Source organism: Toxorhynchites rutilus, chromosome 2, assembly GCF_029784135.1.
Source record: "Toxorhynchites rutilus septentrionalis strain SRP chromosome 2, ASM2978413v1, whole genome shotgun sequence".
Classification (NCBI taxonomy): Eukaryota; Metazoa; Arthropoda; class Insecta; order Diptera; family Culicidae; genus Toxorhynchites; species Toxorhynchites rutilus.
In genome coordinates, this window is record NC_073745.1 from 42,843,895 (window position 1) to 42,855,495 (window position 11,601).

General features: G+C 40.8%; 1 non-coding gene across 1 annotated transcript; it reads right to left on the reverse strand.

Annotated features, from left to right (window-relative positions):
• Window positions 1-11,323: 11,323 nt before the first annotated feature.
• On the reverse strand, window positions 11,324-11,397 carry Trnat-agu (transfer RNA threonine (anticodon AGU)). The gene has a single exon. It is a non-coding gene; the product is annotated as a tRNA-Thr (tRNA).
• Window positions 11,398-11,601: the final 204 nt, after the last annotated feature.

The following is an 11,601-nucleotide window of genomic DNA, read 5'->3' on the forward strand; positions in this document are numbered from 1 at the left end:
GACGATGATTGGTGTGGTAAGCGGAGTTGTTTCAAAGGAGGAAAACGAAATTAAAATGAGAGCGAGACTAGATAAAGTAGATTAGTTTGACTTTCATCTCTTGAACTTAGATTTGGTTGAATATTGTCTTGGCATTGTGACGCCGAGGAAGTATACACTGTAGGAGAGACAAACTCAGGTTTTTTTTTATCAAAATCTTTGTCCTCATCAGCAAGCAAAATGATTAAGATGTAACAAAGCCTTTGCAGTTTAACAAAAGAACTGCAACAAGGAGATAGGAAATACGAGAAGGACAACACACTCGTAATACGATTGGTGGAAGGCGGGAGGATTCTTTGTAGCGGCGCTTGTACTTGCACTGAGAGCAAGTGTTTTTTTCTTGACTTCCGAACAGAAATGGAATAATATCGCAGAGTGCAGCCAAGTCAGTGTCAGACGTCAGAAAATGAATGGGAAAAAAGGAACTCCAAAGGAATGTCATTTGCTTCCATGTTATGACACTTGCTTTCAGCTGGGAGCAGAATTCGTCATTTTCGGCTCTAGCAGAGGCCCCTAATGAAAAGATGCTGCAATAGTGAGTGTTTTTTGCTCGGCTTGTATTCAGCGGTGCCAAGTTTCTTTCGCCCTCCCAGCCAGCATCGTCTGGTGTGAGTATTTCATCAAAATACTTTCAATCAAAGGCACAAAAACAAACATTGGATGGCGGGGCACCAAGTTTCTGCGCTTCTCTCGTGAGAAGCTGTCAATGGATATTGAACATCTTGGATACTTTTTGGCACGATACAGAGCTTACGTCGGTCAATATCTTCATCTCCACTGACTGAATGGACGGATGTTTCCTTATTTACTTTTTGCCTTGTTCACAAATGATTGAGAAATTCGGAGACGAGAATAAATTGAAACCGTACGGCAGCATTAGGGGGGGATGGCTGACTGACAGTGACTGGCCGCACCGAAGCTAAATGAAGGAGATGAGATCGAAAATCCAGCATTTTGATCGGTAGCAAGAAGCTTACACGACACAAAGAAATACATTTCATGACGGTAGCAAGGAATCACTCTAGATTTCAAAATAAGATAGGATCATCAAAAATAGGTCATTTCAACGGATTGTCGCTGAATACGAATCGTTGGCGCTAACTTCAAATTGGAAAAGTTAATCGAAAACTGATTTCCGATGTATTAAAAACACCATTCAGATGATGAGTGGCAGACACTCTTGAAGTATACAAACGACGCAGAACTAATCATTCAATATAGTTGTTCCTTCGAGAGGAATTATCAATTATCGGAATCATAGTGTATTGTAATTCTGAGCATTTAAAGGTTTAAGGGGGCCCCGGACTGGAAGGTCGAAAAATTCGAATTATTTTTTTTGCATTTTGGGAAACTTATGCCCTCAGAAATTTTATCCCGAAATTTTTTTTCGATTTTTGATTTCGTTGGAAAGTTACAGCCAAAAGTATAAGTTCACCTCAAGGGATATAGTTTTGCTGTGTGAATTTTTAAACTCGTTTTTTTTCAAAGCCATGTTTTTTTTCAGCTGGTGGTATCGTTATCTCAGGATTTCTCGACCGATTTGGCTGAAATTTTTTATGAGCATGTAAAAATGAATAGAATTTTTTTTCAAGCTAATAAAAAATTGAAAAAAAATTACAATATTTCTTAAATTTTTTATGAGCTTCTAAACAGCGATTTTTCATTCAATTTTGTCAATTTTTCGAATTGGTATTCAAGTATTGTCCTAAAGTTTCAAAAGATTCATTGGGATTCGTTCTACGACACCCCGTTGCTTTAGAACTGATACCACTTACTACCTACCACCAGGTATCTATTTTCAGACAGAATCTACGCATCCAGCTGTCAACCCCCTAACTCAGCTGTCAACTTACCCTAAAGTTGTCCGATTCAAACATAAGCATTGGTGTATTGTATCTACCACCAGATCGTAAGAATGACCTGATCAGTATGAATGACCATATCGATTCTATCAGAGCCATTTTCTCCAATCTCAGAGTGCATGATCACGCACTCCTATTCGGGGACTATAATCAGTCGGGATTAGTATGAAACTCAACCAGTCCCGATTATCTTACTGTGAATGTTTTGGAATCGCATATTTCTTCTGCGTGTACTGTGCTGCTCGACGGTTTTAATTTGAATAATTTGAGACAAATCAACAAAATTCACAATAGATTAGGACGTCTTCTCCATCTAGTGTTGATTACGGACTCATTGATTGGACAGTGCAAACTATCTGAAGCCATCGAGCCGCTTACCCTCAATGACTCTAGTCATCCAGCCCTTTCAGTAGAGATTGAAGTGCTAATTCCTCCTATATTTGAAGAACTGCACTCAAACACTGTCGAACTAAACTACCGTAGAGCTAACTATGTTGCGTTGAATGAAGTTTTTCATCAAACAGATTGGAAGTTTCTTGAACTATCAGCGAATGTGGACGATGCCGTCAGTCATTTCTCACAGTCGGTAAACGAAGCGTTGGCGGAACATGTTCCTGTTCGAAGACCTACTCCCAAACCGCCAAGGGGGAATGCTCATCTACGACACCTAAAACGGATCAGATCAAGAACTCTTCGTTGGTATAGAAAAACCCGGTGTCCTTTTCGTAAGCAGGCATTCGTTTGCGCCAGCAACAGCTATCGCCTTTACAATCGGTATCTGTACAAACGATATTCTCTCCGCACACAAGACAACCTTCGAAGAAATCCTAAGCAGTTCTGGAATTTCGTGAACTCTAAACGCAAAGAAAACGGACTCCCTGCTGAAATCTTCCTAGATCATGATGTCGCTTCCTCCTCTTCTGAAAAATGCAGGCTTTTTGCCACCCACTTCAAGAGTGTATTTAACAGTTTTATCGCCTCCGCTGAACAAGCCGCAGCTGCATGTAGAAACACCACTATCAACGCATTTGAATTGATAAATGTTGTTATCAACCAACAACAGGTTGAACGCGCCATCTCTAAAATGAAATTCTCATCAACTAGTCCGGATGGGATTCCGGCCTGCGTTTTAAAACATTGCTTGAGCTCACTGATTCGTCCTTTAACGCTACTCTTCAATATGTACCTTCATGAAGGTAAATTTCCTTCCAATTGGAAATTGTCGGTTATGTTCCCTGTTTATAAAAAAGGAAATAAGCAAAACATTGAAAACTATCGAGGTATTACATCGTTATGTGCATGCTCCAAAGTATTTGAGATTATCGTCAATGAAGTATTGTTTGTAAGTTTTAAAAATTACATAACAGCTGATCAACACGGCTTTTACCCCAAGCGATCTGTCTCGACAAATCTAGTGCCGTTTACATCATTCTGCTTGCGCAATCTAGATACCGGATCACAAGTTGACGTGATATACACTGATCTCAAAGCAGCTTTCGATAGAGTCGATCATAAGATACTGCTTATAAAACTGGACAAGCTAGGAGTTTCGAATGACCTCATTAGATGGTTTAAATCATATCTCACGGATCGAAAACTAATTGTGCGAATTGGATCTGAGTCATCTGGAATTTTTTTTTTTTTTTATTGAAAATATCTTCGCTATAAAAATGTAACGCACAGACATAACTTATCAGTTAATTCTAATTTTAAACAAATTTTTGGTCATTCCAAAGTCAAAAAAATCTGAAACTTCGTTGAAGCGATTGCAGCAGACGTCCAGAGGATTATTCATCCCATATAAGGTGCGATGGTTTGAACGACGGAAAAAATCCACTTGACGCGTCACCCGAAGAGGAATGTTGAAGCGTAATTTCCCAAGTAAGTCAACACAATCGACGTGGTTTGTCAGAACATCAAATATGAGCACACGTTGAAGGAGTATTCGTCTGCTTGATAGTGTCGGTAGGTCGATCAACATGCATCGGCTTTCATAAGATGGCAGGATCGTCCTATCCCTCCAGTTTAGGCGCCTTAGAGCATATCGAACAAAATGCTTTTGAATCCGTTCGATCCGGTTGATGTGAACAGCGTGATACGGAGCCCAAACCTGCACTCCATATTCTAATACACTGCGCACAAGTGAGCAGTACAACGTTTTCAAACTATACACGTCCTTTAAGTGATTTGTGGTGCGCTTCAGGAATCCAAGTATAGAATACGCTTTGGCCGCTACTGCGGCGATGTGTTCAGTGAATCTCAATTTGCTGTCGACAAGTATTCCAAGGTCCTTTACTGTGCTGGTACGTTTCAAAATTGTGTTTCCCATTTTGTAGTCGATAAAAAGCGGAATACGAGAACGGCTGAAAGAAATCACATAGCATTTGTTGGCATTGACTTCCATTCCATTTAATCGGCACCATTCCAATAGCGACTCGATGTCCATTTGAAGTGCGTAGCAATCCAGAGTCGATGTAACTACTCGGTAGAACTTTAAATCGTCAGCGTACAACAGCTTCTTAGATTTTAGCTTCGTGCAGAGGTCGTTAATGAAGAGAACAAACAGCAAGGGTCCGAGTATGCTGCCTTGAGGAACTCCGGACCGTATATGAACAGGATCAGAGCAAGAATCGCCTATCTTAACGAAGGAGATGCGGCCCGTGAGGTATGAACAGATCCATTGTGTAAGCCACTCTGGAAGTCCCATACGTCCGAGCTTCTCAACTACCAAAATGTGCGGTACCTTGTCGAAAGCTTTGGCAAAGTCCACATAGACAGCGTCAACTTGCTGTCGCTTCTCCATTTTGTCTAGAAGAGTCGATACGTAGCTTAGCAAGTTGGTAGTGGTTGAACGTTTCTTCATGAAACCATGCTGGTCATTGGAAATGATGCATTTGGTAGACTGATAAAGTACATCATGCACCATGGATTCGAAGACCTTAGGCAGACAGTTGAGAATGGAGATCCCTCGATAATTTTCGACATCATGTAGGGAGCCAGATTTATGAATTGGTTTGATTGAGGCGCACTTCCAGAGCGTAGGAAAGCTCTTCTCATTGAATGAACGGTTGAATAAAATACTTATGGGTAGGGCTAGGGAATTTGCGCAATTTTTAACGAAGAACGGAGGCAGTTGATCAGGACCAGGGCCTTTTGATCCATCGATGGATTGTAGTTTTAGCAACACCTCATGGGGCGAGAAACTCATCCGGGGTACGTTGACATTATATTGCGGAATAGTGTTCAGGTAGGTTTCAGACAAAGGTGGTGAGTTGTTACTTGACACACTTTGAAAGAAAGACGAGAACATATCTGCAGATTCTTTTGACGTACTGGCGGTCATTCCTCGGTATCGTACGTTTTGTGGTATTCCTTTTATCATTTTCCGGTCGTTTATAAATTTCCAAAAATATTTCGGGTTTTCTTTCACACTATCTTCGACGCGATGAATATAGTCACGAAAACATTGTGCATTCAAAGAGTTGTATTGCGCCTCTATTTCATGCATTTCTGTTTTTCGTAACTCGTTCCTACATTTGAAAAATCGTTTCCTAGACTTGCGAAGACGATTTCGGAGATTTCGAAGGTCCGCATTCCACCACGGATGGTTCTTGTCAAATTTTCTTTTCCTTCTTCTCATTGGTACGCTGGTTCTTATAATCCGAAAAAGCTCGTCATAAAAACGGGCAGTCGCCTCGTCAACCGATTCTTCTTCCAGTATTTGATTCCAGTCAACTTGTCGAAATTCCTCATCCAAGGCAGTAAGATCACACCTACTGAAATCATAGCAGTCAATCTCCTCGTCGAGTATATGCTGCTCAACTTCCAGCTTTACGACGAACGGTTTATGATGCCTGTCCATCTTCATTAACGGGTTTGGCGGTTCGAAAACATCTGCACAAGCGAAGTTATTTATGAAAACCAAGTCGAGCAATTTTCCGTTGTCATTTATAAAATGATTTTGCTGCTGTAATCCGCTCGCTAGCATATATTCAGTCAAAGCTAGTTCGGGTTCGGTAGACGCATTAATCGGTAGAAAGCAATACATATCGTCGTCGTACCGCCAGCATAAATTTGGCAAGTTGTAGTCTCCTAAAACAATTATTTTGTCATGGTCTTTAGCTGACGAAGTCAGTTGCTGAATGCTAGTTGAATGCATCTCGTAAAGCGAAGGGTCAGTATTAGGAGGTAAGTACACGGCACACACAAAGATATTTCCATCCTTCATTTCAATACAGACAGCGGTTTGTTCCACCGCATCGCCTTCCACGACTGTAGAAGCGCTCTTTAGCTCGGTTTTGACGCCTATCAGCACTCCACCACCTCTGCTATATTGGCTGGTAGCAGAACTACGATCACGGCGATAGAGAGTGTAACGAGTAGTTAGTTCCGAGTCAAGTATATCATCTTTCAGCCAGGTCTCAGTAAAAACAACGACGTCGTAGTCACAGGCAGAGAGAGCAATGAAAAGATCGTTTGTTTTGGTCCGTAGCCCTCTAACGTTTTGGTAATAAATCGTTAGTGGTCGAGGGGCTCGGATGTCGGATGTGTGATTGTTTGTTATGATCGGTTCGAAATTTCGGATCTGCTCAGATTCACGTCCTAATGAAATCATTTCAGCACTATGAATCTTTGGTCGAGACGGATCGTGCACGAAAAGTATTCCTTGCTGGTTGGTCATAGTCGAATTCTCGGAAAATTATTCCTTTCTGCCACGAAGAACTTTGGAGGGCCAGATCCTTGAGAGACAAACTAATACCGACTTTGAACGAAACAAAGGTGAGTTCACAAAGATTTCTACCTTTTGGAACCAGCTTCGCTACGTCCACAGTCTCATCAGTGTTCAAATTCTTTTTCACGAGTTGTGAAATTTCATCCACTGTTGCTTGAGGAGAAAAACCAGACAGATATAAATGGAATTTTTGCTCTCGTTGCGAGATAGCTATCGGCACAACAACGTCAGCATCTATTTCTTTCGTTCCTTCCGCATATTTCACGACATTGGTTTCATTGTTAGCGCTGGTATCTTCCCCTTCTTGCAAACGACGACGCTTACGCTTATGTATTTTCACCAACATATCAGGTGTCCCGCAGGGGAGCAATCTAGGACCTCTTCATTTTCTATTTTCATCAACGAGTTATCAAAACTACAGCCACCGGGATGTCGCATTTTCTACGCGGATGATGTCAAAATATACACAGCCATAAATCACATCCAAGATTGCTACACTCTACAACAATGGATCAATGAATTCGAAGAGTGGTGCACAAATAATTTATTGACGATCAGTATCCATAAATGCAACGCATTATCGTTTCATCGAAAATTGAACCCAATCATCCACAATTACAATATTTCTAACGAGCCTCTAGTGCGTGTTGATCAAATACGCGACTTGGGAATCATCCTTGACACAGGGTTGACTTTTCGTCCCCATTATGACAGCATAATTGAAAAGGCTAACCGACAACTAGGATTTATATTTAAAGTATCCAACGAATTCCGTGATCCACAATGTCTTCGGTCACTTTACTGTGTACTGGTGCGCTCCATTCTGGAATCAAATGCAATCGTGTGGTGCCCGTATCAGTTAAACTGGATAAGTAGATTCGAATCAATACAAAAAAAAAAATCATTAGATACGCGCTCCGTAGTCTTCCATGGCGAGACCCGTTGAATTTACCACCGTATGAAGAGCGATGTAGGCTCCTCGGGCTTGACACGTTGGAACGCAGGAGATATGTTGCCCAAGCTATGTTTGTCGCAAAAATACTTTTGGGGGATATTGACTCAGCGGAAATATTGACACAACTAAATATATATGCACCTATTAGAGCCCTTCGACAGCGGGACTTCCTGTTACTAGACGGTCGTCGTTCAGCATATGGTCAATACGACCCCATTCGATTTATGGCGACAAGATTCAACGAAGTCTATCAGATGTTCGATTTTAACTCTTCTGCTGCAGCATTTAATCGAAACCTATTAAATGGATAACACCCAACATTGGAAGACTGAAGAACCACCACGATCAGCAGCTTCACTGTATACATTTTATTATTTATGACTCTAATTTTATTATTATGATTTATGAGAATGTTTGTTTTTATGTTTTTTCTCTGTACTATGTGCTTAGTTATTGTTAATATTTTGTAGTAGGAATTATGAAAAGATATGAGGTTTTTATGTTCTTTTGTGTAAAACATCCAACAACTCAAAAGGGCTTTTCCTCATCTTATCGGTACATGTGATATCATTAGGGCAACTAGCCAGATGAGAAATAAATATATAAATATTTGTAAGGGAGACCCCCCCCCCCCTTAGAGAGGGGAATGGAGAGTCTAACTACCATAGAAACATTTATTGCACCCTATAACCCCAATATGCCTAATTTGGTTCCATTTGCTTGATTAATTCTCGAGTAATGCAGAAATTTGTGTTTCATTTGTATGGCAGTCCCCCCTTAGAGGGGGGGGGGTGGAGAGTCTTACCACCAAAGAATCATTTATTGCACCCTAAAACCTCCACATGCCAGATTTCATTTCATTTGGCTTGATTAATTCCCGAGTAATGCAGAAATTTGTGTTTAATTTGTATGGCAGCCCAGTTTCGAAGAGCACAGTAAATGTGTATTCATTTTCTCGTAGAGAGTGCGTACTACACACTTATCCTATATTATTTTGTTTTCAAATGTCGATATTAAAAAAAATAGCAATTTAAAAAAAAATATTTTCCGTCAAATTACAAAAAAAATGTGATGCGATGCTTGAAAAAACCACCGTTAATGTACAAATGTTAGCAAATGTTGTTTTTGTTTCAACTAATAAGCCAGGATCAGTACCAAACACAATCAGAGTGTTTATGACCAGAAGCAGGTCATTCACCGGTAAAAAAAAAAGTAGTTACCGGACTTTTGGCTCGGAAAAATGCATCCATTTGAATCGAATTCGAACGGATGTATCGCTATTCTATTACTATTCTTTCATGATACTAATATCTAATTTGGTTCCAATCAAAACACTTCCTTCGTCAAGTGGAACATTGACCAATGGTTAGTTCGTTATTCTTATTCACTGCCTTCGGCAACCGGGAAAATTGCTCCCATGCATCAAATAAATATTTCAGCAATAGCTTACCCAGCTTTATCAACATCCAATGCAACTGTATGCCATTTGATGAGCTTCGGAAATAATTTTCCCAAGCTCTCCGGCATCGGTTTGCTTTTTATAGACATCTCTTAATTCCACCGAAATCGTCAAATTTCGACTGCCTGCAATCAATGGCAAAGCGCACGAAACGAAATGCGTTCCATACCAGAAGTAATTTTATTGCCCGTTTTTGATGATAGCGAACAACAACAACAAAAAAATGGAATAAAATTATTGTAAAAATTTTATTGCCCATTGCGCAACTGAAAAGAATGAATTCCGAATGGCCGAAACTTGTAAGAGATTTTCTCCGGCTTTTGTGCCATTCCGATGCCGATCCATTGTGTGCGCGCGAGTCAAAGGGATGCTGACAGGGTTGCTTTAGGCACACACACACACACACCCCGGTGCGAATGGAATAGGGAAGTTCCTCTCGAGGGAGACGTCGTTTTCGTTAAAAGGAATAAAATTGCGATGGATGAGAAAAAGAGAAGAAAAAACAGAGAGTACTATAAAAATCACTTATTCTTCGCAGGATTTTTGTTTTCATTGCAACCGAGCGCTGGCAGATGATAATGGGCCAGGGTTGTAAAACATTCTTGAACGTTTTGATCGGGCCTTAGCATAGAGCGGAAAATGGGATTACCTTTGGTTTTTGGGTACGTGGGGTGTGGAATACGTGCCGATACATGTTTCATCGGTATCGGGTTTTATGATTCCTGTTCAGATTGAATGGCAACATTCTCAAGCAGATATATATTTTGCATCGCAGTTACGATTTGTACAGCTGCAGCTATTCTACTGGCAGTCCATCACTAGCACTGACGTCTATAGTGTTACTTGATGCTAGTCGACAAAATACGGAAAATGTTGGAGAATACCTAGGAAAAAAAGTGCAGGTCAGTTCCATTGCTGTTGGTCCACGAAATAAACTGCTTCCAATTTCCGAGGTGTACTATTTTTAGTGTTGATCTCCGTTTTTGCCATTTTCGCAAACCGCCAACAGGCAGCTGACAGCGGGAATAAATATGCACGGCACAGTTGTGCAACAATAAATATCTACCAGATGATAAACGATTTCAGTAAACAGTAAACAACGACGGGTGGCCAAGTGAAGCAGCAGGATAAGGAAGCACGATCGGTCAGAGAGATTGTTTTCCCTCCCCAAGATTAGTCCACACAATGAGTTCTTAGTTTGAATGTATTTAGACACCCAGCAGACTTTTCAATGTGCCAAAACGAAATTACCGAAAACAAATCTGTTGGCCACATGCTTAGTCGAGAGTGAAAGTGGCTTGTGGAAATTATTTCTAGCATTTTTTTCTTGCAACACTAGATACTATATACACATTATTTTTGTTGCTTCGGCAATAACAAACACAGTCGACTACTAACGATTGATGCGAAACATTCCATCTTATCAGGAAAACAACAATCATCCTTAATTTTAGCCGCATTTTATTGGCATGCCTTTGTCTGTTCTGCGATCATATACGATTCGTATAGTGACAAATCCATCCGCATCTATCAAACTTATTTACTCTCCTACAAACACTTTATCTCGTCCCCATTCAAGTGGTTCGGTGTCCTTTTTTTGTGCGCTCATGAATGAAACCTTGAATGAATCGGTCAGCATAATAACCTTCATTTCCGTCCTTTCGTCCGGCCCATCACCTATCCTCCCACTATCACCACAGAAATCGTCTTATCAATAATCTCGCTTGTTGTCAAATATCACACCGCCCCACCATATAATGCGCCCGAGTCCCACCCATCCGCAAACAAACCGATATCGCCACAATTCGCTCACTTTCGGCCTGACGTCGGAATCGGGGCCAATCTGAGTCTAAAAATAGTTGTTTGTTTTTGCAAAGCTCATCAACAGCTACCGGCCATCGTTTGGACGCGAACTGATGGTGTTATTGTTGTGCTCTCTCCCTTTCTTCTGCCCCCCCCCCCCTGTGACTGTCAACAGGGTACGTACATACACACGTACATACATATACATAAGCCGTTATCGTATAATTTATTTTGTATCTTGACCGGTCGACGAATGTCGTCGTATGTCACCCTCTGGCAGCTGCCACCCATCGCCCCCGTGTGACACTGTGTGACAGAGTGCTGGGTAAATATATTCCAATAATACTGCTGCACCTCTGAGGAAGCAGCAAAATAGCATTGGGATTGATTGAATAATTAGAATCTTATATCGAGATATACGATATTCATGCGACTTTATTATATTCGAAAGCAAAAAATAATGGACTCTGTTTAGGCTCCGGCGAGATTCGAACTCACGATCTCCTGTTTACTAGACAGGCGCTTTAACCAACTAAGCCACGGCGCCGTTATTGAATAAAAATGATTAAATGTATGAATACAGCTATTCCATGCCAAACCGATATAGTGGTTCTCAGAAAATTTGTAGTTTTGTTCCTTATCGCAAAATATTGGACCCGTATTTTCGACGTAGAACTACGTTTTTCAGGAAGGGTGCCAAATCAGAAAACAGGTCACGTTTTTGTGAAATAAAGTGACCGTTAATAACTAT